Here is a 24,929-nt window from a genome sequence, read left to right on the forward strand (position 1 = left end):
AGGACAGGGCTGACATCATTCCACTAAGATCTCACTACTCTGGGAAGGGATAGGCTATCCTGGAAGTGACTGAATGCTCATGAGGGATGGATGAGGCTGATATCCACTCAGGAGCCAGTTACTTATCTCATGTCTCAATTTTTTTTTTTTTTTTGGCTGTGCCCACATCGCTTGCGGGTTCCCCAACCAGGGATTGAACGTGGGCCACTGCAGCGAAAGCACCGAGTCCTAATCACTGGACCTCCAGGGAATTCCCTCATGTCTCATTACTTCTATTTCCTTGACTTGTTTTTCTTTTAATTATATTTTTCTCTTTCAAAAATTATGCATGACAATTATAGAAAATTTGGGAAATAAAGAACTATTAAAATTTTTTAATATGAAAGGTTCTAGGAGCATTGTGTGTATGTATATATGTGTGTGTGTGTGTGTATATATATATATATATATATATATATATATATACACACACACACACACATATATATATATATATATCCCCTAATAGCCAATGAACTCCTTGAAGTCAGGGATTGGGTCTTAACTATCCAGTCATCCTGGTATCTCCAAGTACTTAGCACAGTGCCTAGTACATGGTAGTTACAAACGTTTATGGAATAAATGAATGAATCATATTGTGATAATGTACTGTTCATAAGTAATAACCATATTCTGTTTTCTTTCAGGAGAATATCTAAGAAGAAAAGGAAATTAAGTCATCAGAGGACTATGAAAGACAGCTTTTATGATTTTAGAAGAAAACTATACATCCTAAAGAAAAAGTAATGCCTTATATTGTGGTTGAAAAATACTAGGCAGAAGATACTGAAAAGGAAGAATGAGTTAAGGAAGCAATTTTTCTTATTTCAAGAGATCCTCTTCTTTAATTGGAATTACTTAGTCCACTTCATTTGTTCCTTTTTTTTTTTTTTTTTTAGTGTTGGTCATTGGCATGAATGTGAGGCATTGATAGTTTCACAGGGCATATCTGTTGGGAGACTCCTCCATGAGTCTCTGTATTCCCACACATCTTGCTGGGTATGCCAAGAATACAAGGCCCTAATCACTCTTCATGCAGACCATTTCAGGGTTATGTTGCAGGAAGCCACCTTGAAAAATGAAGTGATGTCTCCCTTCAGAACCAAGAGCAAGCTTGCTTACTGCTTGCTCTGAAAGAGGTAGATTCCCTGAACTCAGTGTTCCTGTCCTAGAGTGCAGCTCACTGGATGTGTGGCATCTATCTGGTCCACATCACCCCTGTGGGACCTGGGGAAAAGGGGAACCAATGTAAAGACTACCCAACAACAGGCCACTCATCAAGGTATCTGAGGGACATTCCGCACTCCCCACCATCTGCAGGCATCTGATTTTGTTGAGCACTGGAAAGGTCTTCCCAAAAATCAACTCAAAAAGATTTCTGACTCCACCTCCCTCACTTCCTCCTAGTCCACACAACTTAGTGTGGTCAATGAATACAACCTTCCCCAGAAAGGGTTCATCTCCTCTTGGTCACCTCCTGGGTGATGATCAGAACGATGAGGGTAGAGAGTATATATAACCTATTTTGAAAATTCAGGATTCTACCCTGATCATTCCTGGCCATGGTGCATCTTTCTTTCTACTAATAGCAACCCCAGGCCAGTCTGCTTATACAGCCTCCAAGTGTCCCTAGGGAGGGAATACCATAGGCCACTGGCATTTCTTGACATTATCATGCAGTTTTCTGAATTCCAAAAGCATGCTATCTGAGGCAAAGTGTCTTTTGTTAATGTTTATAAAATTCTCCCATTTTCAGGTTTTGTATAACATCCTTTCAAGGAGCTTACCTCCAATACAATTCCTTTTTTGAGCTTGGGTGCCAAGTACTACAGATTTGTTCTGGGTGGTCAAGCTGACCACTAGTCCATTCATTCATTTATCTATTCAGCTGCTTGATTCTTTTCTGAGTTAGAGGTAAAAGTACATTTAAAATTTACTTATTTAGCATTCGTTGAGTAGCCTACTGTGTGCTAGGTACTGTTGATACAAAAGTAAATAATATATACACTCCACTGCAGATAGGATTACAATTTAGTGAAGAAAATTTATAATTGAGTCACATTACCATGTGATAAATGCTGTAACAGATATAAAAAAAGAACTGTAAAGCATGAAGCGATCAACTGTGCATTCAGGAGCCTGAAATGCATTTGAAGTGAATCTGGAAGAATAAGTAAGTATAGAAGAGAGCAAAAAGCATTCCAGGTTTAAGGAATAGCATATGCAAGTTCCTGTTGTGTGAAAAGAATGGTGAGAAGTTCAGTGTGGCTGGAAAATAGTATGTATGAGAGAATGATAAATGAAACTGGGAAGATGGATGGGGCCAAAGGAGAAAAGGCTACTTTCTTCAGGGTAACTCAAAGGACATCAAGCAGTGCTGTGGTATAAACAGTACTTATATGAAACTTTTATAATTTTGATTGCAAAAGTAATATACACTCATAAAAACACTTGAGAAAATAAGTTACTCATAATTTCACATTAAATGAAAACTGTTGATAGTTTTTGTTATTCCAGTCTTTTTTCAGTGCATATAATATATACATATTTTTAATATAAACCTATAGTTTTATTAAGACAAAAACTGACAGTGTTGGTATGAAGTTTAACATTTAAACAAAAGTTTTCACAGAAACCTAACACATGCCTAAAAAGGTTTTACAACGGAGTTCTAGATGCAGGTCTAAATGATGTCAAGAACTGATGGATCTCATGATTCAAGACAGCGTTTGGGGTTTTAGTTAATTCTTAGGATTAAAAAAATTTGTTTTGTTTTAAAGTGAACCACTGCCCCAGTATAAAAATTTAATCTTCTCCTGAGACCAGGGCTTCAGAAATTATTCAACTCTTTAAGTGACTCAGTGAACTTGTGCTGTCAGTGACTAAACCCTGCCACCAATGGTTTCAAAGTTCAAAAAACAGAGGCTCTAAGAGTTTTCCACCCTAAGAGCACCGGCCCTTGTCTTTGCCTACTCTCCCATCTCCTATACCACCCTCTGCCCTTCCCCAAATACTTCAGCCAGTGGCTTGGATGGAGAAGCTGATATATTTAACTTCAAAACTGGAAAAGAAAGGGTCTTCTTGTCAATTTCAAGAATTAGCACCTCTAAGACAGAATGATCTGCCTGTGTATACACTCCAATAAGACTTTTCCTTCTCAATCAGTTTCCATCCCCCAAATGGCAGCTTTGGTAACTTCTTAACTGGAAAGTTAAGAAGTTACCAAAGCTTAATGCTTTTTGGGAACAGCGTTAAGCTCAGGCAGGGAACACCTTGACTTCTAAGTTTCAGGCATTCACAGCTTTTAAACAGTCTCTCACAGTCCTCATGTAGGTTGCCAATGACATTTTTTGAAAGGATGAAATATTCTGGACACAGAACCAAATCATCATTAGTTGTTCTTTCCTTTGTTTCACCATTTCCCCCCAACAGGCCCCAAATTTTAACAAAACTGATCCTAACCCATCTCCCTTCTTTCCCACCCCATCCCTCCCACCCCAAATAATACACCAGAAATAGCCAAAAACTACATACATGCTACACTGTAAAAATGCAGAGTTAACACTACTGGGAAGAAGGCTGTGGGTTGTGGAGATGCTCTTTGAAGATCTACAATATCTTTTGCTCTCCCACATCCCATTCTGCAAGTTTTGTCCTTCATAGAAGGCCCTTTGGTTTTCTCAGCAAAGTTCAGAATGAGTTGCCTTGAAACACTGACCCTCCTTCCCCTCCACTGGGATGGGTGTGCAAACTATACAGCATGGAGCGGCTTTAAAGCAATTTAGTGAATTTAGGGCACAGAAACTATACTGGCTCTTCAAAGGACATCTTCTCAAGCCCCCTCTACGGTGTCAAGACAAGTAGAACTCCTTCTTTCCCCACTTGAAACCCACAGTCAGATGTGACAGGGGCTGATACTCAGGAGAGTTAATTCTTGTCATCTTTTTTGTCCTCATCCTCGGAGGGGTAGGAATGCCACATCAGCCTTTCCTCATAGGAGGATATGACAACCTGTGGGCACTTGACATTGGCTTCCTTGGCAGGGACCAGGTGAGCCTCATCAGAGTTTTTACATTTCATCAGGAACATGAGTTCTCCACTGGAGTCTGTAGCTCCAATAATCCGCTCTGATTCCAAAGCCCCGGCAAAGCCTCGTGGCTTTTCTGACTCTTCTTTCTTCTTTTTTGGTTTGCTCTCCTCCCCCTTATCTTCCGAATCAGAATCAGCTTTGCGCTTGCCTCCCTCTGATTTATCTGTCTCGTGTGCTGTTTTCTGTGAAAACATTGCTGCAGGAACGCAGCAATGAGGTCAGGGCAATCCAGGTTTTCTTCTGGCTCCCATGTGTTGTCCTCATCTGAGAACGCCTTCCACTTTAGGAGGTACTCCACTTTGCCCTTTACCACTCGATGGTCGAGAACTTTTTCCACCACATATTCTTCTTCCGCGTGTTCTAGCACCTCCTCCACTTTCTTCTTGTTTTGTTTTTTCCCCATAGTGCCTGCCAGCTTTCTGGTATAAAGGGTGACGCTGCTCAGAGCAGCGCCTACGAGCCCGAGAGGAATCGGTGCCGCGCGACTGGCGCGTCTTGTCGGGCCGGCCAGGGGAGTGGCGACCATAATATATACATTTTAACCTAACCTAAATCATCAACACAGATGGTTGACAACCCACCCTGTTCATATAGCATAATGTTATAAGATCTTGTATTTCATTTAAAATTGCTTAGAAAATATTTTAATCTTTGCATATCACATAGTATTCCTCTTTGTTATTTATGTTATATCCACTTTTTCACTTTATAAATAACACTGCAGTTTACAACTTTTACATAATTCTTTGTGTCTCTGATTATTTCCTTAGGTCTGGAAGTGGAGTTTGAGGGTCAGAGTATGAGCAACTTTACAGTTCTCTGTAGTTTTGTTGTTGTTTTGTTTTGTTAACAGAGAAGATTTACACCATGGTTAATAAGAGGCAGGGTTTTTTGTGGGAGTAGGTGGGCAGGGAGGGAGTTATATGTAATTCAGCTGTTAACTCATCAGTTTCCTATGCTTGTGGGATTGGGTCTGAGGCAATCTTACCAAGTGCCTCAGTAAATGAGAAAGAGAGGAAATGCAGTCAGTTGAACTGGCTGAGTCAGAGACCAGAGAGGCAGGTTACTATTTGAATCCAGATAGTGCTACATCATGGTGACATTGGACAGTTGCTCCTGTACGATATAGAGATACTCATGAGGTTTGCAGGACAAGCCAGGAAACATTTGGGGGCTTCTAGATACAACTCCAAAGGAGTCCAGGCATGCTAAGGCCCAGAGCTAAACAGAAGGCTGGGCTATCAATGCTTCAGGCTAAAGTCACACTATATTATCAAAACAGAGTGGACTACAGCAGAGACATGCAAAGGATAGCACTCAGGCCCACAAGACTAGAACATCTGAACATGCTGATGTGTGTAGAAGGGAGATGTAACCATAAAAAGTGGAAGCTGGTCAGCCAGGGAAGCCTAGATAAGGAGTCATGGGAGCAAAGGCTGGTTGGGCCATTCCAGGTGGGAGGATCTTTGAGCAAACAATTCAAGTTGTCTGGTATTTTCTAGCAGCAACCTTCTGACAGCAACTGGGTGTCCTACAATTCAGTCCCATTTTGACACTAACTACCTGGAGTTAGTGCAGACCCTACAGGTGAAGGGGCTCAGCCCCATAAGACTGCCTTCACCTCAGAAGCCAGCCACATCTCCCAGGTCCTCAGATTACCTACACTTCTGACTTGGCTACAAATTTGGGCGTTCCCTTGATCACCCTCCCTTCAGGTTTGATAATTTCCTAGAATGACTCAAAGAACTTAAGTGCCATACTTATGATTACAGTTTTATTATAAAGGATACAACTCAAGAACAGTCAAATGTAAGAAATACTTAGGGCATGGTACCGGAGGTGGGGAACGGGCTCAGAGCTTCCATGCTCTGGTGCACCATTCTCTCAGTACATCATTGTGTTCACCAACTAGATAGCTCTCCAAACCTCATTGTTCCAGGGTTTTTATATGGTGGTTTCATTAGTGGGCATGAATAATTAAGTCAGTGGCCACCTGATTGAACTTAGTCTCCAGTCCCTCTCCCCTCCCCAGAGATCAGGGGTTGAGGCTGAAAATTTCAACCCTCTAATCTAATCGACTAGTGACTAGCCCCCATTCTAAAGATATCCAGCCCCTCATTAGCATGAATAACAAGACACTCCTATCATTCACAAAATTCCAAGAGTTTCAGGAACTCTCTGCCAGGAACCAGGGACAAAGGCTAAATATATTTTATTATATCACTTCTGATCTTAATGGCAAGGTTGTACCAGGTATAGAGGTGGATATATCTTGCTGTCTTAGCCAGATTAAGTATTAAACATTCAATTCATCTCAGATTAAGTATTAAACATTCAATTCATCTCAATCATCCCACCTTGTCCAGAATCTTCGCTCACCATTTGGCTTTCCATGTAGATCTACCTATAGATTTTGGGGTCAGACCTCTTGCCAATGATTTCTCCTTTTAAATTAGCACATTGACATCTGAATGTTGTAACTTAGTTATGTGGACTGTACACCTACTCTCCACATGCTGACAAGCTGGGGTTTTGAGCCTACAAGGCAGAAGGTCTGACCCTGGATCACAGTGATCTCTAAAGTACTAAAGGCCATCATGAAGCCTCTTGGCTACTCACCAGCATTTCCCAGACACACACACACTGCACTGTTGGGTGCCTAGTGGGAGCCTTTTTCATAAACCTCATCAAGGCAAATGCCTCATTGTCTGGAACCCTCCTATGTAAGGCGGTCCAGTTGCTTCTTACAGTTCTCACTACAAAGTTCCAGTTGGGCTTAGCTACTCATGGGGACCCACAAAAGGGACCCTTTGATGGTAGCGACACAGTACCTGTGGAAGTGACCAGGGAGCAGGTGATCTTCTGAAACAGCAGTCTCCAAACAAGGGAAATGTGTCCTGGTAGTTCACAAAGACTTTAAATGGCACATACAGGCATGAATGGACTTAAGGGGTTCATTTTTCCCAGATCTTCAACTTCCATATGTACTTTCCTAAAATTTATCTGCTGTGATTGAGCAGTAATGCCAGTTCTTCTCCTCCATCTCCCATCTCCAACCGCCTTTCTCCCAGTATACAAAAGAAAGGCCTACTCTCATCCAGCCCCAATCTTACTGTGATGCTTGGCTTGGAGGGTAAAAACTGCAGGGTGCCGAAGGAAAGGAGAGGAAAATTCTCAATATTTTTAAATTTAATGACCTTTTCCATCCTCCAGTGTCAAAAATACATCATATGTGAAGAAGAGTCCCAAGAGAATATTGCAAAAAGAGCATCACTGAGGAACAGTGAAAATCTTTGTATCATAATTCATCTAGGAGAGAAAGACTCCGTCTTTATGTTTCCTAAAATTCAGAAGCAAGACAGTTATCATAAGGACATGAATTAATATGATTACTTGAGGGACTTCCGGGGCAGTCCAGTGGTTAAGACTTCACCTTCTAATTCGGGGGATGCAGGTTCAATCCCTGGTTGAGGAGCTAAGATCCCACATGCCTCGTGGCCAAAACACCAAAAAAAAAAAGATTACTTGAAAAATGAGAAATCTTTTCTGATACAAAGTAATTTGACTTGGCTGATTAGTTTAAAACAATGATGGCTGGCTTTGCCAATAAGAATGTCACAGATGTTTTTCATAAATGGGTTAAGTCTACAACTCCAAAATATTAATAAAAATGTATTTATTTTTTAATTAATTTTTATTGGAGTATAGTGATTTACAATGTTGTGTTAGTTTCTGCTGTACAGCAAAGTGAATCAGTTATACATATACAGTTATCCACTCTTTTTTAGATTCTATTCCCATATAGGTCATTACAGAGTACTGAGTAGAGTTCCCTGTGCTATACAATAGGTTCTTATTAGTTATTTATTTTATATATAGTAGTGTGTATATGTCAATCACAATCTCCCAATTTACCCCTCCCCTCCCCTAATAAAAATATATTTAAAGCACATGATAAGGTAAAAGGATTTGGTCCAAAAACTTGTCTTAGCAAAAGTGTATTGGAATTAACACTTTTACTTTCCATATCCTCCTGAGTATATCAATTTAAGCAAGGTGACTCGTGGCTTCCCTGGTGTCGCAGTGGTTGAGAATCTGCCTGCCAATGCAGGGGACACGGGTTCGAGCCCTGGTCTGGGAATATCCCACATGCCGCGGAGCAACAAAGCCCAGGCGCCACAACTACTGAGCCTGTGCTCTAGAGCCCGTGAGCCACAACTACTGAAGCCTGCACGCCTAGAGTCCGTGCTCCACAGCAAGAGAAGCCAACGCAATGAGAAGCCCACCCACGGCAACAAAGAGTGGACCCGCTCGCTGCAACTACAGAAAGCCCGCACACAGCAACAAAGATACAACGCAGCCAAAAATAAATAAATAAAATAAATTTATAAAATAAATAAATAAAAATAAAGTGCCTCTAAGTGAAAAAGTAGCAGAAATAATTAATAATCATTTGATAAATCTTTGCAAAGCTTTGTTGGCATAATCCCAGAAGCTGAGAACCGGAATGATACTTATGACTGGGTAACTAATCCTTTACAGGTTGAGTGGTTTCCAAATCTTTGCTTTCAACAAAATTGAAGGAATACCTAATTAAGTTGCCAGCTAATAGATCACTGAAAATAGTTTTTGATGATAGATCATTATATGGTTTTTATCATATAACTCAGAGGTATTCAAATAATTGGCTGACATTCCTATAATGAAATTTCTTTCCCATCTAATTTATGCAAATTAGGTTTCTCAGAGCTTGTCCATAAAAATGAAAAACAGAAAGAAATTAACGTTGAGCCCAGTCTCATTCTAGCAATAATTAATATCCATCCATAGATACAATAATTATTTGGAAAAATTCAGCTTCACCAACGGTCCAATAAAATTTTACTTTTTATGTTCAATAATTACTAATATTTAAAATAATACTTTTTTTTTTGCCGCACCATGTGGCTTATGGGATTTTAGTTCCCCGACCAGGGATTGAACCCAGGCCCTCGACAGTGAGAGCACAGAGTCCTAACCACTGGACTGCCAGGAAATTCCCCTGAAATAATACTTATTAAATAACATAAAAATAATTTAAAATAATGTTGTTTTGATCAGCTGTGCACTAATAATATTGTAATGATAATTAAATCCAGAAGAAATTTAACACTTATAGCCCTATGGTCACAGAAAATAAAATTTTAAACTAATGTCAGATTACCTATATTTTGTTGCAGATAAGAATGATCAATAAAGCATAAAATATAGCAGGATATAATTCTTATGTAGAATGAAAATATAAATATTGGAAGAAAAATGAAAATTTAAAACTTCTAACTGTTTAAAGAAGAACTTGTTTGGGTACTTTTTAGTGGATGATTATAGTATCAAATTGCTCTGAAATCTGAATTCCACTTCACACATTTAAAAGCCTGATATAAGAGTTTTAAATTCAGTATTTATGACCAGAAATCATATCTTTTGCACTACTTAAATTTAAGGTGCAATATTTTAGATCTCAACTTAAAAATGTGAGAGGGGACACATAATTTTTGAAAAGGATTTTTGTCTACTTGCGAATAAAAAAGTGTGAAAACCACTGCCTGGAGTAAGAAATGTCTTGAGCCCTGAGCGATATGGATGCCCTGGGCCCATGTGCCCAGGAAGATGGCAGGTAACCAAACAGGCCACTCCACCAAGCAGACTCCAAGCCTTTTCCTCTCCTAGAGCCTTCCTGAATCCCTGCTCCTGGGATTCGCCCTGCCAACCTCAGGATGGAGTACCCATGGAGAGAGGGGAGGAAGAGCCCAGAGAAAGTCATGCAGGGACAGAAGCTGGCACAGTACCCAGAGGTGGACTGCCCCGGCTTCTCTAGGGAAAGGTCAGCCCTTAGGCTGTTCCAGAACCATGAGTCACCACTGAGCTGCTGGGCTGCCCTAGCTTGGGCTTGGTTACCACAGAAACTGCTGTGTTAAGGTGACTCAGCAGAACTGCGCAGAACCCTTCAGAGGACATCTGGGAGAGATTATAGCCCCACCTCCATTTACCTTTCAGGATAAGCAGCAGCAGCTGTACCCTCACATCAGTTGGGTTTCTGGGACACATGCTTCCACCTCATTCCTAACACAGAAGATCTTTCTTGTTCTGCTAAAACATGAACCTTTGGGGAGTCCCTTTAGAGGCCAGAGACGTAGAGGACTGTGGAATACTGCCACTGCAACCAGTTCATCTGAAAATTACCACCCAATCCCAAAATTTATATTTTGACAAAAAGGGGTTGGAGCAGGGGATGTTTTGTTTTAAGAAAATCAACCTTGGGACTTCCCTGGTGGTGCAGGGGTTAAGAATCCGCCTGCCAATGCAGAGGACACGGGTTCGATCCCTGGTCAGGGAAGATCCCACATGCCACAGAGCAACTAAGCCCATGCGCCACAACTACTGAGGCTGCCCTCTAGACCCCACAAGCCACAACTACTGAGCCTGAGAGCCACAACTACTGATCCCGTGTGCCACAACACAAGAAAGCCCACACGCAGCAATGAAGACCCAACGCAGCCAAAAATAAAATAAATAAATAAATATACATATAAAATAAAATAATAAAATACATTAAAAAAAAAAAGAAAATCAAACCTGTTTTCTGGGGTTTGCAGCAGAACTCTCTGCTGACCCTTTGGGAGGTTAGTGCACTCAGAGATTGAGAAAGTCTGTGTAACACCAAGGGAAACCTCATAAACTCCCCTACAACTTTGTAGCAATACCTCCTTCTCTCTCCTGTGAGGCCCAGCTATTTCTACAGTGTCCTTCCTTCTCTCCATTTGTTGCCCTTTTTCCTCCTCTTTCAATGGAAGCCTTTAGGTGAGAGTGTTGCTGAGACAGCCTAACTCAGGAGTCCTGAGTTCAAGCAGCTGCTCTGCATTGACTAGCTCTGAGGTCCTAGAAGGCATTTAGCTCTGAATCTGTTTCTCCATCTGGACCTCATAACCTGCCTGCCTCTTTGGGGTGTTGTGAGAAATCTCGGGGTCGTGCTTGATACCCTTTTTATAGCTCCATATCAGAAAGATCACTAAGTAGTCAATTTTATTTTCTAAATACCGTTCACTTTTCCCTTTCTCTCTGTTGTGCTGCCATCTCCCCTAGTCCAAGCCACCATCACCTTTCACCTGGGCTACTGCAATACTTTCTAAAAGATTTCTCTACACTCACTCATCTTTTCTAACCCACACACTATGCTTCAGTAAAAGTGAGCTCTTCAAATGCATATTTAATCAAGTCACAGCCCTGCTTAATACACTTCAGTAGTCTTCCATTCCTTCTAGAGTAATAATAAAAAGCTTACAGGGCCAACAGGTCTGCATAGACTGACCCATGCCTATCTCTGCAGCCTCATCCCCCACCCTGCTCCTCCTCCAGCCACAGGGCATTCAAACATATTTCCTCTATCTCAGCTCTCTCTACCACCATCCAAATATCCATCAGGAGGGGACTTGTTGAATAAACTTTTGTATATTCACACAATGGATGTAGCTATAAGAAGGAACATAGGGGCTTCCCTGGTGGCGCAGTGATTGAGAATCTGCCTGCCAATGCAGGGGACACGGGTTCGAGCCCTGGTCTGGGAAGATCCCACATGCCACGGAGCAACTAGGCCCGTGAGCCACAACTACTGAGCCTGCGCGTCTGGAGCCTGTGCTCCGCAACAAGAGAGGCCGTGATAGTGAGAGGCCCGTGCACCGCGATGAAGAGTGGCCCCCGCTCGCCGCAACTGGAGAAAGCCCTCGCACAGAAACGAAGACCCAACACAGCCAAAAATTAAAAATAAATAAATAAATTAATTAATTAATTTAAAAAAAAAAAAAGGAACATAAACTGCTATAGAGTAATCTCCAAAATATGTTGTTCAGCAGAGAAAAGCAAAATACAGAACAATATATTTGGTATGCTACATTTTTATCTTAGAAAAGGAAAATATGTGAACATATCTATACATATTTGCTTATTGTTTAAAAATAGAAGAATAAAACAAGGGACTTCCCTGGTGGTCCAGTGGCTAGGGCTCCACGCTCCCAATGAAGGGGGCCTGGGTTCAATCCCTGGTCAGGGAGCTGGATTCCACATGCCACAACTAAGAGTCCACACACCACAACGAGGATCCCACATGCCACAACTAGGACCCCAAGTGCCAAAACTAGGACCCGGTGCAGCCAAATAAATAAATAAATATTAAAAAAGAAAAAAAGAATAAAACAAAAACTAAGGTAAACCAATGTTTACCTTAGGGAGTGGGAGGAAACAGGGTGGAAGGGACAGGTACAGAAGCTAGATTTCTCTGAATGTACCCTGTTTTGAAGATTTAATTTGGATACCATGTAAATGTTTTACATAATTTCAAAACAAACTTAAAAATGTAAAAAAAAAAGAATCTCTAAAATGCAAAATTAAAGAAATATCCTTAACTGTGTTTCCAGTTGATAGGTTAGCCACACAGAAAGGAATAATTTCAAGTGATGCTAAATTAAAAACAATAATTTGAGTGGTATGTCCTTATTTGGGGATATATCCTAGGAACAAAAAGAACGGCAATGACAAGCCTCTTAGATAGCCTCATCCACCAGAGGGCAGACAGCAGAAGCAAGAAGAACTACAATCCTGCAGCCTGTGGAACAAAAACCACATTCACAGAAAGACAGACAAGATGAAAAGGCAGAGGGCTATGTACCAGATGAAGGAACAAGATAAAACCCCAGAAAAACAACTAAATAAAGTGGAGATAGGCAACCTTCCAGAAAAAGAATTCAGAATAATGATATTGAAGATGATCCAGGACCTCGGAAAAAGAATGGAGGCAAAGATCGAGAAGATGCAAGAAATGTTTAACAAAGACCTAGAAGAATTAAAGAACAAACAAACAGAGATGAACAATACAATAACTGAAATGAAAAATACACTAGAAGGAATCAATAGCAGAATAACTGAGGCAGAAGAACGGATAAGTGACCTGGAAGACAGAATAGTGGAATTCACTGCTGTGGAGCAGAATAAAGAAAAAAGAATGAGGGGCTTCCCTGGTGGCGCAGTGGTTGAGAATCTGCCTGCCAACGCAGGGGACACGGGTTCGAGCCCTGGTCTGGGAGGATCCCACATGCCACGGAGCAACTAGGCCCGTGAGCCACAACTACTGAGCTTGCGCATCTGGAGCCTGTGCTCCGCAACAAGAGAGGCCGCGATAGCGAGAGGCCCGCGCACCACGATGAAGAGTGGCCCCTGCTCGCCGCAACTAGAGAAAGCCCTCGCACAGAAACGAAGACGCAACACAGCCAAAAATAAAATTAAAAAAAAAAAAAGAAAAAAGAATGAAAAGAAATGAAGACAGCCTAAGAGACCTCTGGGACAACATTAAACGCAACAACATTCGAATTATAGGGGTCCCAGAAGGAGAAGAGAGAGAGAAAGGACCCGAGAAAATATTTGAAGAGATTATAGTCGAAAACTTCCCTAACATGGGAAAGGAAATAGCCACCCAAGTCCAGGAAGCGCAGAGAATCCCATACAGGATAAACCCAAGAAGAAACACGCCGAGACACACAGTAATCAAATTGGCAAAAATTAAAGACAAGAAAAATTATTGAAAGCAGCAAGGGAAAAATGACAACATACAAGGGAACTCCCATAAGGTTAACAACTGATTTCTCAGCAGAAACTCTACAAGCCAGAAGGGAGTGGCATGATATACTTAAAGTGATGAAAGGGAAGAACCTACAACCAAGATTACTCTACCCAGCAAGGATCTCATTCAGATTCGATGGAGAAATCAAAAGCTTTACAGACAAGCAAAAGCTAAGAGAATTCAGCACCACCAAACCAGCTCTACAACAAATGCTAAAGGAACTTCTCTAAGGGGGAAACACAAGAGAAGAAAAGGACCTACAAAAACAAACCCAAAACAATTAAGAAAATGGTCATAGGAACATACATATCGATAATTACCTTAAACGTGAATGGATTAAATGCTCCAACCAAAAGACACAGGCTTGCTGAATGGATACAAAAACAAGACCCATATATATGCTGTCTACAAGAGACCCACTTCAGATCTAGGGACACATACAGACTGAAAGTGAGGGGATGGAAAAAGATATTCCATGCAATGGAAATCAAAAGAAAGCTGGAGTAGCAATATTCATATCAGATAAAATAGACTTTAAAATAAAGAATGTTACAAGAGACAAGGAAGGACACTACATAATGATCAAGGGATCAATCCAAGAAGAATGTATAACAATTATAAATATATATGCACCCAACATAGGAGCACCTCAATACATAAGGCAACTGCTAACAGCTATAAAAGAGGAAATCGACAGTAACACAATAATAGTGGGGGACTTTAACACCTCACTTACACCAATGGACAGATCATCCAAAATGAAAATAAATAAGAAAAAAAAAAAAAGAACAGCAATGAAATTTTAACCTGTTTTCAGTGATCATGTTACTATTAATAATAATTGTATTCTGAAACAATTATATGAATATAGCATAGATTAAATCAAATAAGTATACTAAGATCATTAGAAGCCATGATTTTCAGGAAATATATATATAAACTCAAAGGAATTACGTTAAAACCCTATAATCCTAAATTTGAATTGGAAATATCAGTTGAAACTCTTGATGTTTCTTTTAAAAAATAGTTATTTCCTAGCTCTGTCCATTAGGAAGGACTAGAAACAAGAGCCATAGCAATCAGGCATCCCTTGTGTACAGATTGTGGTCTCTAAATGCCATTTTCCAATAATAGGAACCAGGCTCCTTTGAGAAATGACTGAATCCAGATTTGAGCAGGAAATGTACAAGATGAGCCTGAAACATCTTGCCATACCAAAAAGCAAGGCCCCACTGGCCAAAAATGAGACAAATTGAGCCTCAAAAAGAATAATAACTGTAATGGGTTGAAACTCCTCAGCTATGCTGACGTCTATGATTTATAATGTTACATTTTTTTTAAAAAATCATAAGTCATCTTTGGAAGATGCCAGGAAATCAAATCATTATTTTGAAGCTTGGTAAATACCGTTTATATATTTTTTCTTTTTTGGTACAAGCTATGGCTCACAGTAACCAAATATTAGTTAATGAAAGAAAGGAAAGCCCTAATGAAATAATCTAGGCCCTTGCCACTCGAAGTGTGATCCACGGACTATCAGCATGGGCTTCACCTGAAAGCATGTTAGAAATGCAGAGTTTCATGCCCCAGTTCAGACCTATTGAATCAGAATACATGGTTTAACAAGATCCCCAGGTGATACCTATGCACAATAAAGCTGGAGAAAACTGATCTACAGAATGATCATCCATGGCTACTGAGAGATCAGGTGAAAAACCTAATGGGGGGAACTTCATAATGAAGTGAGCCACCTGGCAATACCTGAATGCAGGATGTCTTACAACACGAAATGAGACTCAACCAGACATTATGTCTCTCCTGATGTTACACAATAAGACTGCCCAGGGGTTAACTGTTGAAGTTGAATGACGGGCATACAGAGGTTCATTATATTATTCTCTATACTTTTATATGTTTTTTCCACTTCCCTATTTATTTATTATTAATTGTGGTAAATAATACATATCATAAAATTTACCATCTTAACCATTTTTAGTGTACAGTTCAGTGGCATTAAGTACATTCACATTTTTGAGCAAACATCACCTGCGTCCATTACCAGAACTCTTTTCATCTTGCAAAACTGAAACACTATACCCATTGAACACTAACTCCCCATTTCCCTCTTCCTCCAGCCCCTGGCAACCACCATTCTACTTTCTGTCTCTATGAATTTGACAACTCTAGGTACCTCATATAAGTGGACATATAAGTGTCCTTTTGTGACCGGTTATTTCATTTAGCATAATGTCTTCAAAGTTGAACCATGTTGGGACTTCCCTGGTGATCCAGTGGGTAAGACTCCACACTCCCAATGCAGGGGGCCCGGGTTCAATCCCTGGTCAGGGAACTAGATCCCGCATGCGTGCCGCAACTAAGAGTCTGCATGCCACTACTGAGAGTCCACATGCTGCAACTAAAGACCCCATGTGCTGCAACTAAGACCCGGTGCAGCCTAAATAAATAAATAAATATTTTTAAAAACCCTGAGACTTAAAAAAAAGGTTTAACCATCTTGTACTATGTGTCAAAATGCTCTTCCTTTTTAATGCTGAATAATATTCCATTGAACGTATGTAACACATTTTGTTTATTCATTCATCATTGATGGACACTTGGATTGTTTCCACTTTTTGGCTATTGTGAATAATGCTGGTACGAACATTGCTATACAAATAGCTATTTGAGTCCCTACTTTCAATTATTTGGGGTATATACCCAGAGGAGGAATTGCTGGATCATAGGGTAATTCTATTTTAAATATTTTGAGGAACTGTGATACTGTCTTCCATAACAGCTGCACCATTTTATATTCCCACCAGCAGTGCACAGGGGTTCCCCACATCCTTGCCAACATTTGTTATTTTCTGGTTTTTGATAATTGCCATCCTAATGAGTGTGAAGTGGTATCTCATTGCAGTTTTGATTTTCAGTTCTCTAATGATTAGTGATGTTGACCATCTTCCCATGTGCTTATCGGCCATTTGTATATCTTCTTTGGAGAAATGTCTATTCAAGTACTTTGCCCATTTTTCAATTGGGTTGTCTTGGGGTTTTTTTGCGGTTGAGATGTAGGAGTTCTATATATGTTTTGGGTGTTAACCCCTTATCAGATGTATCATTTGCAGACATTTTCTCCCATTCCATGGGTTGCCTTTTTACTCTGTGGATGTGTTCTTTAATGCACAAAGTTTTAATACTGATGTAGTCCTGTTTACCTATTTTTTCTCTTGTTGCCTGTGCTTTTGTTTCATATCCAAGAAATCATTGCCAAATCGAAAGTCATGAGCTTTTCCTTTATGTTTCCTTCTAAGAGTTTTATAATTTTAGCTCTTACATTCGGTCTTTGATCCATTTTGAGTTAATTTTTTGTATATACTGTAAGGTAAGGGTCCAACTTCATTCTTTTGCGTTATATATGTTTGAATATTTCTATTTCAAAGTTTTAAAAAAGGTTTCCTTAAGTTATTAAAAAGTGTTCTCTACTTACATTGCCCAACCTCCCATACCTCATCATTTTATCCCATCACCTTGCACAGTGTTTATCAAACAGTGGGCATTCAATTATTATCTGTGAATAAAATGGATGAATATTTAAAGTAAGAAAGGAAAGGATGGGATGGAGGGAGGAAGTGGGAAGGAGGAAGGGAGGGAGGGGGAGAAACAGATTGGAAATATTGTACATATTCTAGCCCATGCTAATGGCCTACTTCTCTGAGCAGGTCTACCCTGAGAACAGTTCCTTACCCACATAGTGCTCAGACCTGCAGAGGCCAGACTCCATCCTCAGCAGACTGAACATCACAAACTCCTTGAGATTTGAGAATCATTCTTGGTATCCTAAAGTAAATCATTCTTGGGTCAAAATAAAAGTGCTGGGTGGAAAAGGGGCTGTTTTTTCGCCTCCCTGGCCTACAGAAAAGAGGGGGTAATTACAGCAGAGATACAGCTGTCCCCACTTCTCCCATGGATTTTCTCTTCTTAAAATGCTGGCACTTCCCTCCCTGGCCTCTTTCAATGGCTCAAACTCTTCGATATCCCAGTTAAATCTGAAATCATTCATTCAGTCAACAAATCTCAATTGAACACTTATGTGATAGGCACAGGGGATACTGAGATGACTAGGATACTCTAGAGATCCACAGTCTGGTCGGGAAGAAAGTCAGACAATAGAGTGCTACAGTTGTTATTAAGAGATGTATTATGATAGAATAGAGGAGAGGAGGCCTCTTCTTGAGGAGCCTTTTTGTATCCATTATCTATTGCTGCATAACAAACAACCCCTAAATATTAGTGGCTTAAAAACAATAATCATTTTACTTGTAACCAATTTTGTAGGTCAATAATTTGGTCTGTGATTAGTTCCTTTGCTGTCTGTGATCAGGGAGTTCCTTTGCTGATCTCACGGTAGGTCAATTCATGTAGGTGCAGTCAACTGGCAAATCATCTGGGGCTATTTGGTCCGGAGGAGCTCAGTTCAGACAGCTTGTCTCTGCTCCATGAAGTCTCAGGCTCTGGTAGAGTAGCTCAAGAAGCTTCTTCACATGACAGTGAAAAAGTTTCCAGTAGCAAGAGAGGGCAATTTCAACATATAAGCACCTCCCCACCTTTTTTTTTTGGCCGCACTGCGCGGCTTGCAGGATCTTAGTTCCCGACCGCTGGGGAATTCCCTATAAGCACTTTTCATTGTTCCATTGGCCAAAGCAAGTCACATGGTCAAACCCAAAGTCAGTGTGCGAGGGGACTACCCATAGGCTGTGATTACAGGGAAATATGGTTCAGTGGGACCATTCAACGTTCCTCAATTTTTTTTCTTAATTTTAAAGGCTTATTTAATTTCTTTTACATAGCTCTACATATAAAGTGCTTAAAAGTTATACACTTCTTTTCTCTTTTCCTTTTTTATTGTCCCTTACCTCCCATGACATCACCCTCTTCCAGATAACCCCAAACAACTTACATATAAAGATAATGATGTAGGGCTTCCCTGGTGGCGCAGTGGTTGAGAATCTGCCTGCCAATGCAGGGGACACGGGCTCGACCCCTGGTCTGGGAAGATCCCACATGCCGCGGAGTAACTAGGCCCGTGAGCCACAACTACTGAGCCTGCGTGTCTGGAGCTTGTGCTCTGCAACAAGAGAAGCCGCAACAGTGAGAGGCCCGCGCACCGCGATGAAGAGTGGCCCCCACTTGCCACAACTAGAGAAAGCCCTCGCACAGAAACGAAGACCCAACACAGCCAAAATAAATAAATAAATAAATAGCGTTCCCTTTAAAAAAAAAAAGGGTGTGGTTCATCTTGGTTGGTCTGTTACTCTATTTAAAAAAAAAAAAAAAAAGATAATGATATATATAAAAAGATTCCGTATCTTTTCCATGCTCATGTAACTCGTGTGTATGTGTGTGTGTGTGTGTGTGTGTGTGTGTGTGTGTAGTCATGTATATGTGTATGCGGATGTTTTGTCATTATTTTACCACAATGTTTCTCTCATGTAAATCCCTCTGTGACAACTGCTATAACGCTTGGTCATTTTTCAAATGGATGCACAGTATTCATCATTTATTCAGCCATTCTCCTAGTGTTGGGATCTATTTTGTTTCTAGATTTTTGTCACTGTGATCAATGCTGCAATAAACATTTCTCTCTGTCTGTCCTTACATATTGGTGTTTTTTATTTCTGTGGAACACCTCAGAAGTAAGTACTATATTGTCATTTTATCATCATTACAATATTTTCTGACATCTGGTAATATGTCTTCCTTACTATTGTTTTTCATATATTTCTTGGCCATTTGGGGGAGTTTATTCTTCCACATACTCTAAGATTTTACACAATTTAAAAAGACCCGGGGGACTTCCCTGGTGGCCCAGTGGTTAAGAATCTGCCAGTTGCTCTCTTTTGCTGGGCATATATTTAATTCATTCCAACAGATCTTGACTGGCAGCTGGCTCCCATTAGATGAGTTATTTTCTGATTGCTGGAACACCCTAAACTACTATGACAGGTCCACAGATGGTGAAAGGGGAAGTGGTCTCTACCTTTGTAGGCTGGGGGTATATAAAATGTCAAGAAGACGCCTTGCTCTTTTGACTCCCTGTCAAAAGACAGCGAGGGCCCAGCCATTAAGCTAGAGACTTGGCTTACACTCTTAAGAGATAGTCACCTTCCTATAAATCTCTACAAGTCAAGCTTTTTCCCAGGGTCCATTGTTTTCCATTCCTTGTCCAGAAACTCTGACATTATTCTTCAAATTTGGTTCTTACCTAGACCAAAGAGGTAAGGGTGGGGGAGAAAATGCCCTCTGGAGAATCCTCAGAGAAGATGCATAAGCAGGGTCCTGAAGAATGAGTAGGTTTTCTCTAGAAAGGAGAGAGAGAATATGACCACAAGTGCCAGACTACTGAGTTTGGATCTTATCCTTTAATTACCAGGGAGCCAGCAGCAGAAGTTTCCTGCCTTCCCTGGGACATGGTCCCTCTGAGACACTAGAGCCTACCCACAAAAGTAGCAAGAAATACCCACCACAAAGTTTCCAGAAAAGCCTCATATGGACCTTCTCCCTGAATACACTGTTCAGCTTCTTCTGTCCCTTTTCTTGCAATGATGGCTTTGACATAGATGGCAAGAGGAGGGACAGCGGCTGACAGGCATTTCTGGAAAACAGGCCTTATAAAAATATGTAATTTGGGTAACCTTCTTGCAAGAGGTGTGCTCAGCAGAGGGATGTAAATAAAGAGAGAAAGGAGGTTTTGTAATTGATAGGAGAGACTGTTGCCCCAGGCAGCCTTTCTTTCTACTACAGAGCCCTGAACAAGGACCAGGAGATATGAGTTTGATTCCTGGCTCTGACACTCATCAGCTATGTGCCACTTGAAACCAAATTAATCTTGCTACATCTCAGTTCCTTTTTAGTAAAGTGTTATGAAGATCAAATAAGAGAAGAGGTGGTAAATTATAAAGCACTTCGGGGGGGAAAAAAAAGCTACCTATCTTGTTTTTATACAGGCGCACATACGTGTGTATTCTTCTAACCCAGTGGTTTTTGACTAGAAGCAGTTTTGCCCCCCAGGGTATATCCGGCAATGCTGATACACTTTTTTATTGTCACAACTAGATAGGGGTGTTGTTGATCTAGGGGGTGGAGACCAAGGCTGCTGCTAAACATCCCAAGCTGCACAGGACAGCCTTTCACAACAAAAAAATTTAGTCCAAAATGTCAATTGCGGCAAGGTTGAGAAACCCTGATGTAGCCTATTTATACAGCTTTTAACCAGGCTAAATTGCCTCACTGGGCAGCGTCTTCCAGAGGCCGCTCCCTCATCCCCAGGAAAGACTGGAGGAACCGCAGAAGTGACAAGAATCCCGGGACTGTTTTACCTTCCCTTTGTCCCTAATGCTCCTCTTTTTTCTGAGCAGCACCCTGCTTGCCCACCCTACTCGGGACACCTGCCCACAAGAAGGGCAGGAAGCCAGACTTAAAGCGCCAATGGGCTAAAAGCCTGGTCTGACTGGGAAATGGACCGATCGCCTGCCAAGAGTTCGCGTCTTGTTGCCTAGAGAGGAAAGTTTTCTCAAAGTGAGGGCTGTAACAGCATTTCACGCCAAACCAAGAGAAAGACTAGATTCCAGAGGCTCAAAGTTAAAGAAAATCTGATTTGCCGCCACTAGCTTTGCATTTTAAAGGTTAAGGAGGAGAAGGAAGAAGGGGAGGGTCAGCCCCACCGCTTGCACTACCCAGAGTCTAGCCGTCCATTGTGGTGGTGGCCGAGGCAGCACCACTGCTCCAGGATTCTGCTCCGAGGACTCGCAGGGGGCGCAGGATCGCGCCGCGTCACCCGGAGCAGCAAAGGGGCCCACCCGGAGCAAGTAAGTAACTTTCATGGGCTCCAGTGACCCGGGCGGGGGAGTGAAACTTGCCTGACGCTCTTCAGTGTCTTCCTGCTCCGCCGCAGCCAACTCGCACGGCCATCCTCTCTGCACCTCGTTCCAGTCTGTGTCCTCCGCGTGGGGTCGGTCCAGAGGCGGCAGGGGCCCCGCGGGAAGGAGCTCAGGGGGCGGGGGCCGGACGGACTGAGGGAGACCGCTGGCCGGCAGGGGTCGCTGCGCCCCTCAAAGAACCTCGGTCTACCCTGTGTCCTCAGAGAACATGTTAGCTGTGCACTTTGATAAGCCGGGAGGACCAGAAAACCTTTAAGGAAGTGGCCAAGCCAAGCCCAGGAGAGGGTGAAGTCCTCCTGAAGGTGGCAGCCAGCGCCCTGAACCGGGCGGACTTACTCCAGGTACCCAGGGGTCTGGCAGCGGCTGGGACTGGGCGGGACTCCAGGTTCTTCAATAAACACTCACCAGATGAAGGAAAGACCTAGGGCACTACCATTAATGCTCATCATGATGTGCAGTGCTGGGGGTTCTGAAACTAGAACCACTTAGCCTCCGTTGTTTACACAAAATACAGGGGTATGTGCACAGCAGAGTCCACCCTGCATCAAACCATTGTCTGCTCAGGTTTCCAGATAAGGAGACTGGAACTACCATTTGTTGAGGGTGTGTGTGTGCTCGTGTTAGACCTTGCTCTATCTCCTTTACTCCTCAGGCAGCCCTGTTCACCATTTGTATTCGACAGATAAAGAAACTGAGGGTCAGAGAGGTTCAGCAATGAGCCCAAGGCCACACACTATATTTATTTTTGGCTGCGTTGGGTCTTCGTAGCTGCACTCAGGTTTTCTCTAGTTGCGGCCAGTGGGGGCTACTCTTCATTGCGCGGGCTTCTCGTTGCGGTGGCTTCTCTTATTGTGGAGCACAGGCTCTAGGCACACGGGCTTCAGTAGTTGTGGCTCGCAGGCTTTAGAGAGCAGGCTCAGTAGTTGTGGCGCACGAGCTTAGTTGCACTGTGGCCTGTGGGATCTTCTTGGGCCAGGGATCGAACCCGTGTCCCCTGCAATGGCAGGCAGATTCTTAACCACTGCGCCACCAGCGAAGTCCCCCCCAAGGCCACACACTAGTAACCAGGGGAACTGTGATTCAAATTGAGGTCTTTGTCTTAAGGCTCCAAAGTCTGTATTCTTTCCACTCTGAGGGTCCCAGAGCTGGCAGGCGGCAGTACTCTTAAGAATTTTCTTCTGACTTCTTTTTGAAGCACTAAACTAGGCCAGCTGCATTTTTTGAATTAAGAAATGTACACCAGAATCACAGGGGGCACTTATTCAAAATAAATAGGACCAGGACCCAGGCATGTGTACTTTGAAAAAGCTCCTCAAATGGTTCGGATACACACTCCTAGTTCAGTCCCTCTGGTCTCAAGCGTCTGGTTGGAGGCGTCTGAGGATTGTGTTGAGCGAGTACAGAGCCTGGCACTTGATATATGAGAACTATCATTAAGGAGTCCACAGTTTGGTTTGCAAGGCAGAAATAGAGACACAGATGTAGAGAACAAACGTATGGACACCAAGGGGGGAAAGCGGGGGGGGGGGGGGCGGGGGGGGGGGCTCAGGGGTGGTGGTGGGATGAATTGGGAGATTGGGGTTGACATATATACACTAATATGTATAAAATAGATAACTAATAAGAATCTGCTGTATAAAAAAATTAATTAAATTAAATTAAAAAGAAAAGGAGTCCACGGTTTTATTCCCAGTCTTGCTATTAATTTGCTTTGCCACCTTGGACGAGTCATTTCCCTGCCCAGGTCTCAGTTTCTTCATTTGTAAAACAAGGGGTTTAGATGAGAGAAATAGCGAAGGACTCTACCAGTTAGACATCCACTGATTATGGGAACTACAGTCTCTTATTTGCATGAAACAAATCACCTCTCTTCTCTTTTTTCTTGAATTAAAAAACCTAACTTTACCCTGAACTTTGTCTTGAAATAAAAAAGGGGCTATGGGAAGAGGGCCAGGGATGGTGACACACAGACTTCTGATCATGTTTACTACTTAGTGCACCCCTTCTCTGCAGAGACAAGGCCAGTATGCCCCACCCCCAGGAGCCAGCAACATTTTGGGACTCGAGGCATCTGGACACGTGGCAGAGCAGGGGCCTGGCTGCCAGGGACACTGGAAGATTGGGGACCCAGCCATGGTTCTGCTGCCTAGCGGGGGCCAGGCTCAGTATGTCACTGTCCCTGAAGGGCTCCTCATGCCCATCCCGGAAGGACTGACCATGCCCCAGGCTGCAGCCATCCCAGAGGCCTGGCTCACCGCCTTCCAACTGTTACATCTCTTGGGTAAGGACCACCCCACCCTACCTCATGCTCACTCCATACAGCATGGTTCAATTTCTTCATGGCTCAGCCACCTCAAAACCCAACAGTCCGGCAGGGCAGCTTTGATCTGGCCACTGAGCCACACCCAACCCCAGCACCTCAGCCTACTGTACCATCAGTAGTATCAGGTCCTCATACTGTGCAGCAATATTGAGGCTGAAAATCATGGTTAGCACATAGAAAACCTGGAAAGCGCTGGATGAAAGGCCTGTGCACATCTTCACACTGTAAGCCCAGCAGTAGTCCCAGCTTCTCAGTCATGCTAAGCTTCTCTCTGGGAGCACTAGCACAGGAGAAGGAGCCATTCAATCAACTCTTTAATTCCTCCCCAATCCCACTGAGGCCAGCAAAGAGCTTACATGAGGGTCCCTGGCTTTGGGAAACTCAGTGTAACTGGCAAGACAACCACAGTGTTTGGAAGGGTGGCCCTGTCTCTAACTACAATAGAAGCTCAAGATGGGAAAAGTTGGTGTGGGCAAAGGTGGTCAGAGAAGGCTTTCTGGAACAGAAAGCCTTGAAGGGTGGTAGAGCTGTGATGGACAGATGGCATACCAAGGTGGCCTAAGAGGGTCAAGGTGAGATCAGCTGCTTCACTCAGAAGTGAAGGATGACAATTGTAATTTATGAAAGATGAGACTGGGACTAGATTGTGGTGGCCTTGAATGGCAGGCTATCTGGACTTGACACGAAAGCCAATCAAGAGCCACTTGACATTTTGAGGAGAAAGTGACATAATGAAAGCTCCATTTCAGGAGGAGCCTGGTGGCTGTGTGCGGTGCCTGGATTTGTGAGACCAGCTGGAGGCCGGTTTCAGACTGAAGAGGGGCTGGCTTCAGGTAGTGACAGGGGGAATGGTGCTTATTCTTACTCACTCAGATATAGGTCAGAGAT

The 24,929-nt window shown here is 42.4% G+C and overlaps 1 protein-coding gene and 1 pseudogene across 9 annotated transcripts in view; both read right to left on the reverse strand.

The window, feature by feature from the left end:
- Nucleotides 1-24,929, reverse strand: part of LOC309612557 (protein FAM228B) — a gene marked incomplete at its 3' end in the record, with an annotated part of 89,423 nt that overhangs the window by 39,411 nt on the left and 25,083 nt on the right. Inside the window, exon 1 of one of the 8 annotated variants that reach the window (XM_082358431.1) lies at nt 21,698-21,811. The exons of the other annotated variants lie outside the window; for them this stretch is intronic. Of the gene's footprint in view, nt 1-21,697; nt 21,812-24,929 lie in introns of those variants that run through there. 8 annotated transcript variants of the gene reach the window in all.
- Nucleotides 1,953-21,772, reverse strand: LOC309612566 (chromobox protein homolog 1 pseudogene; annotated as a pseudogene). Its single transcript, XR_014249775.1, has 3 exons — nt 21,698-21,772; nt 20,044-20,139; nt 1,953-18,906 (listed from the first exon to the last, which is right to left on the reverse strand). The product of XR_014249775.1 is annotated as a chromobox protein homolog 1 pseudogene (transcript).

Source organism: Balaenoptera borealis, assembly GCF_965194805.1.
Source record: "Balaenoptera borealis genome assembly, chromosome: 15".
Taxonomy (NCBI): domain Eukaryota; kingdom Metazoa; phylum Chordata; class Mammalia; order Artiodactyla; family Balaenopteridae; genus Balaenoptera; species Balaenoptera borealis.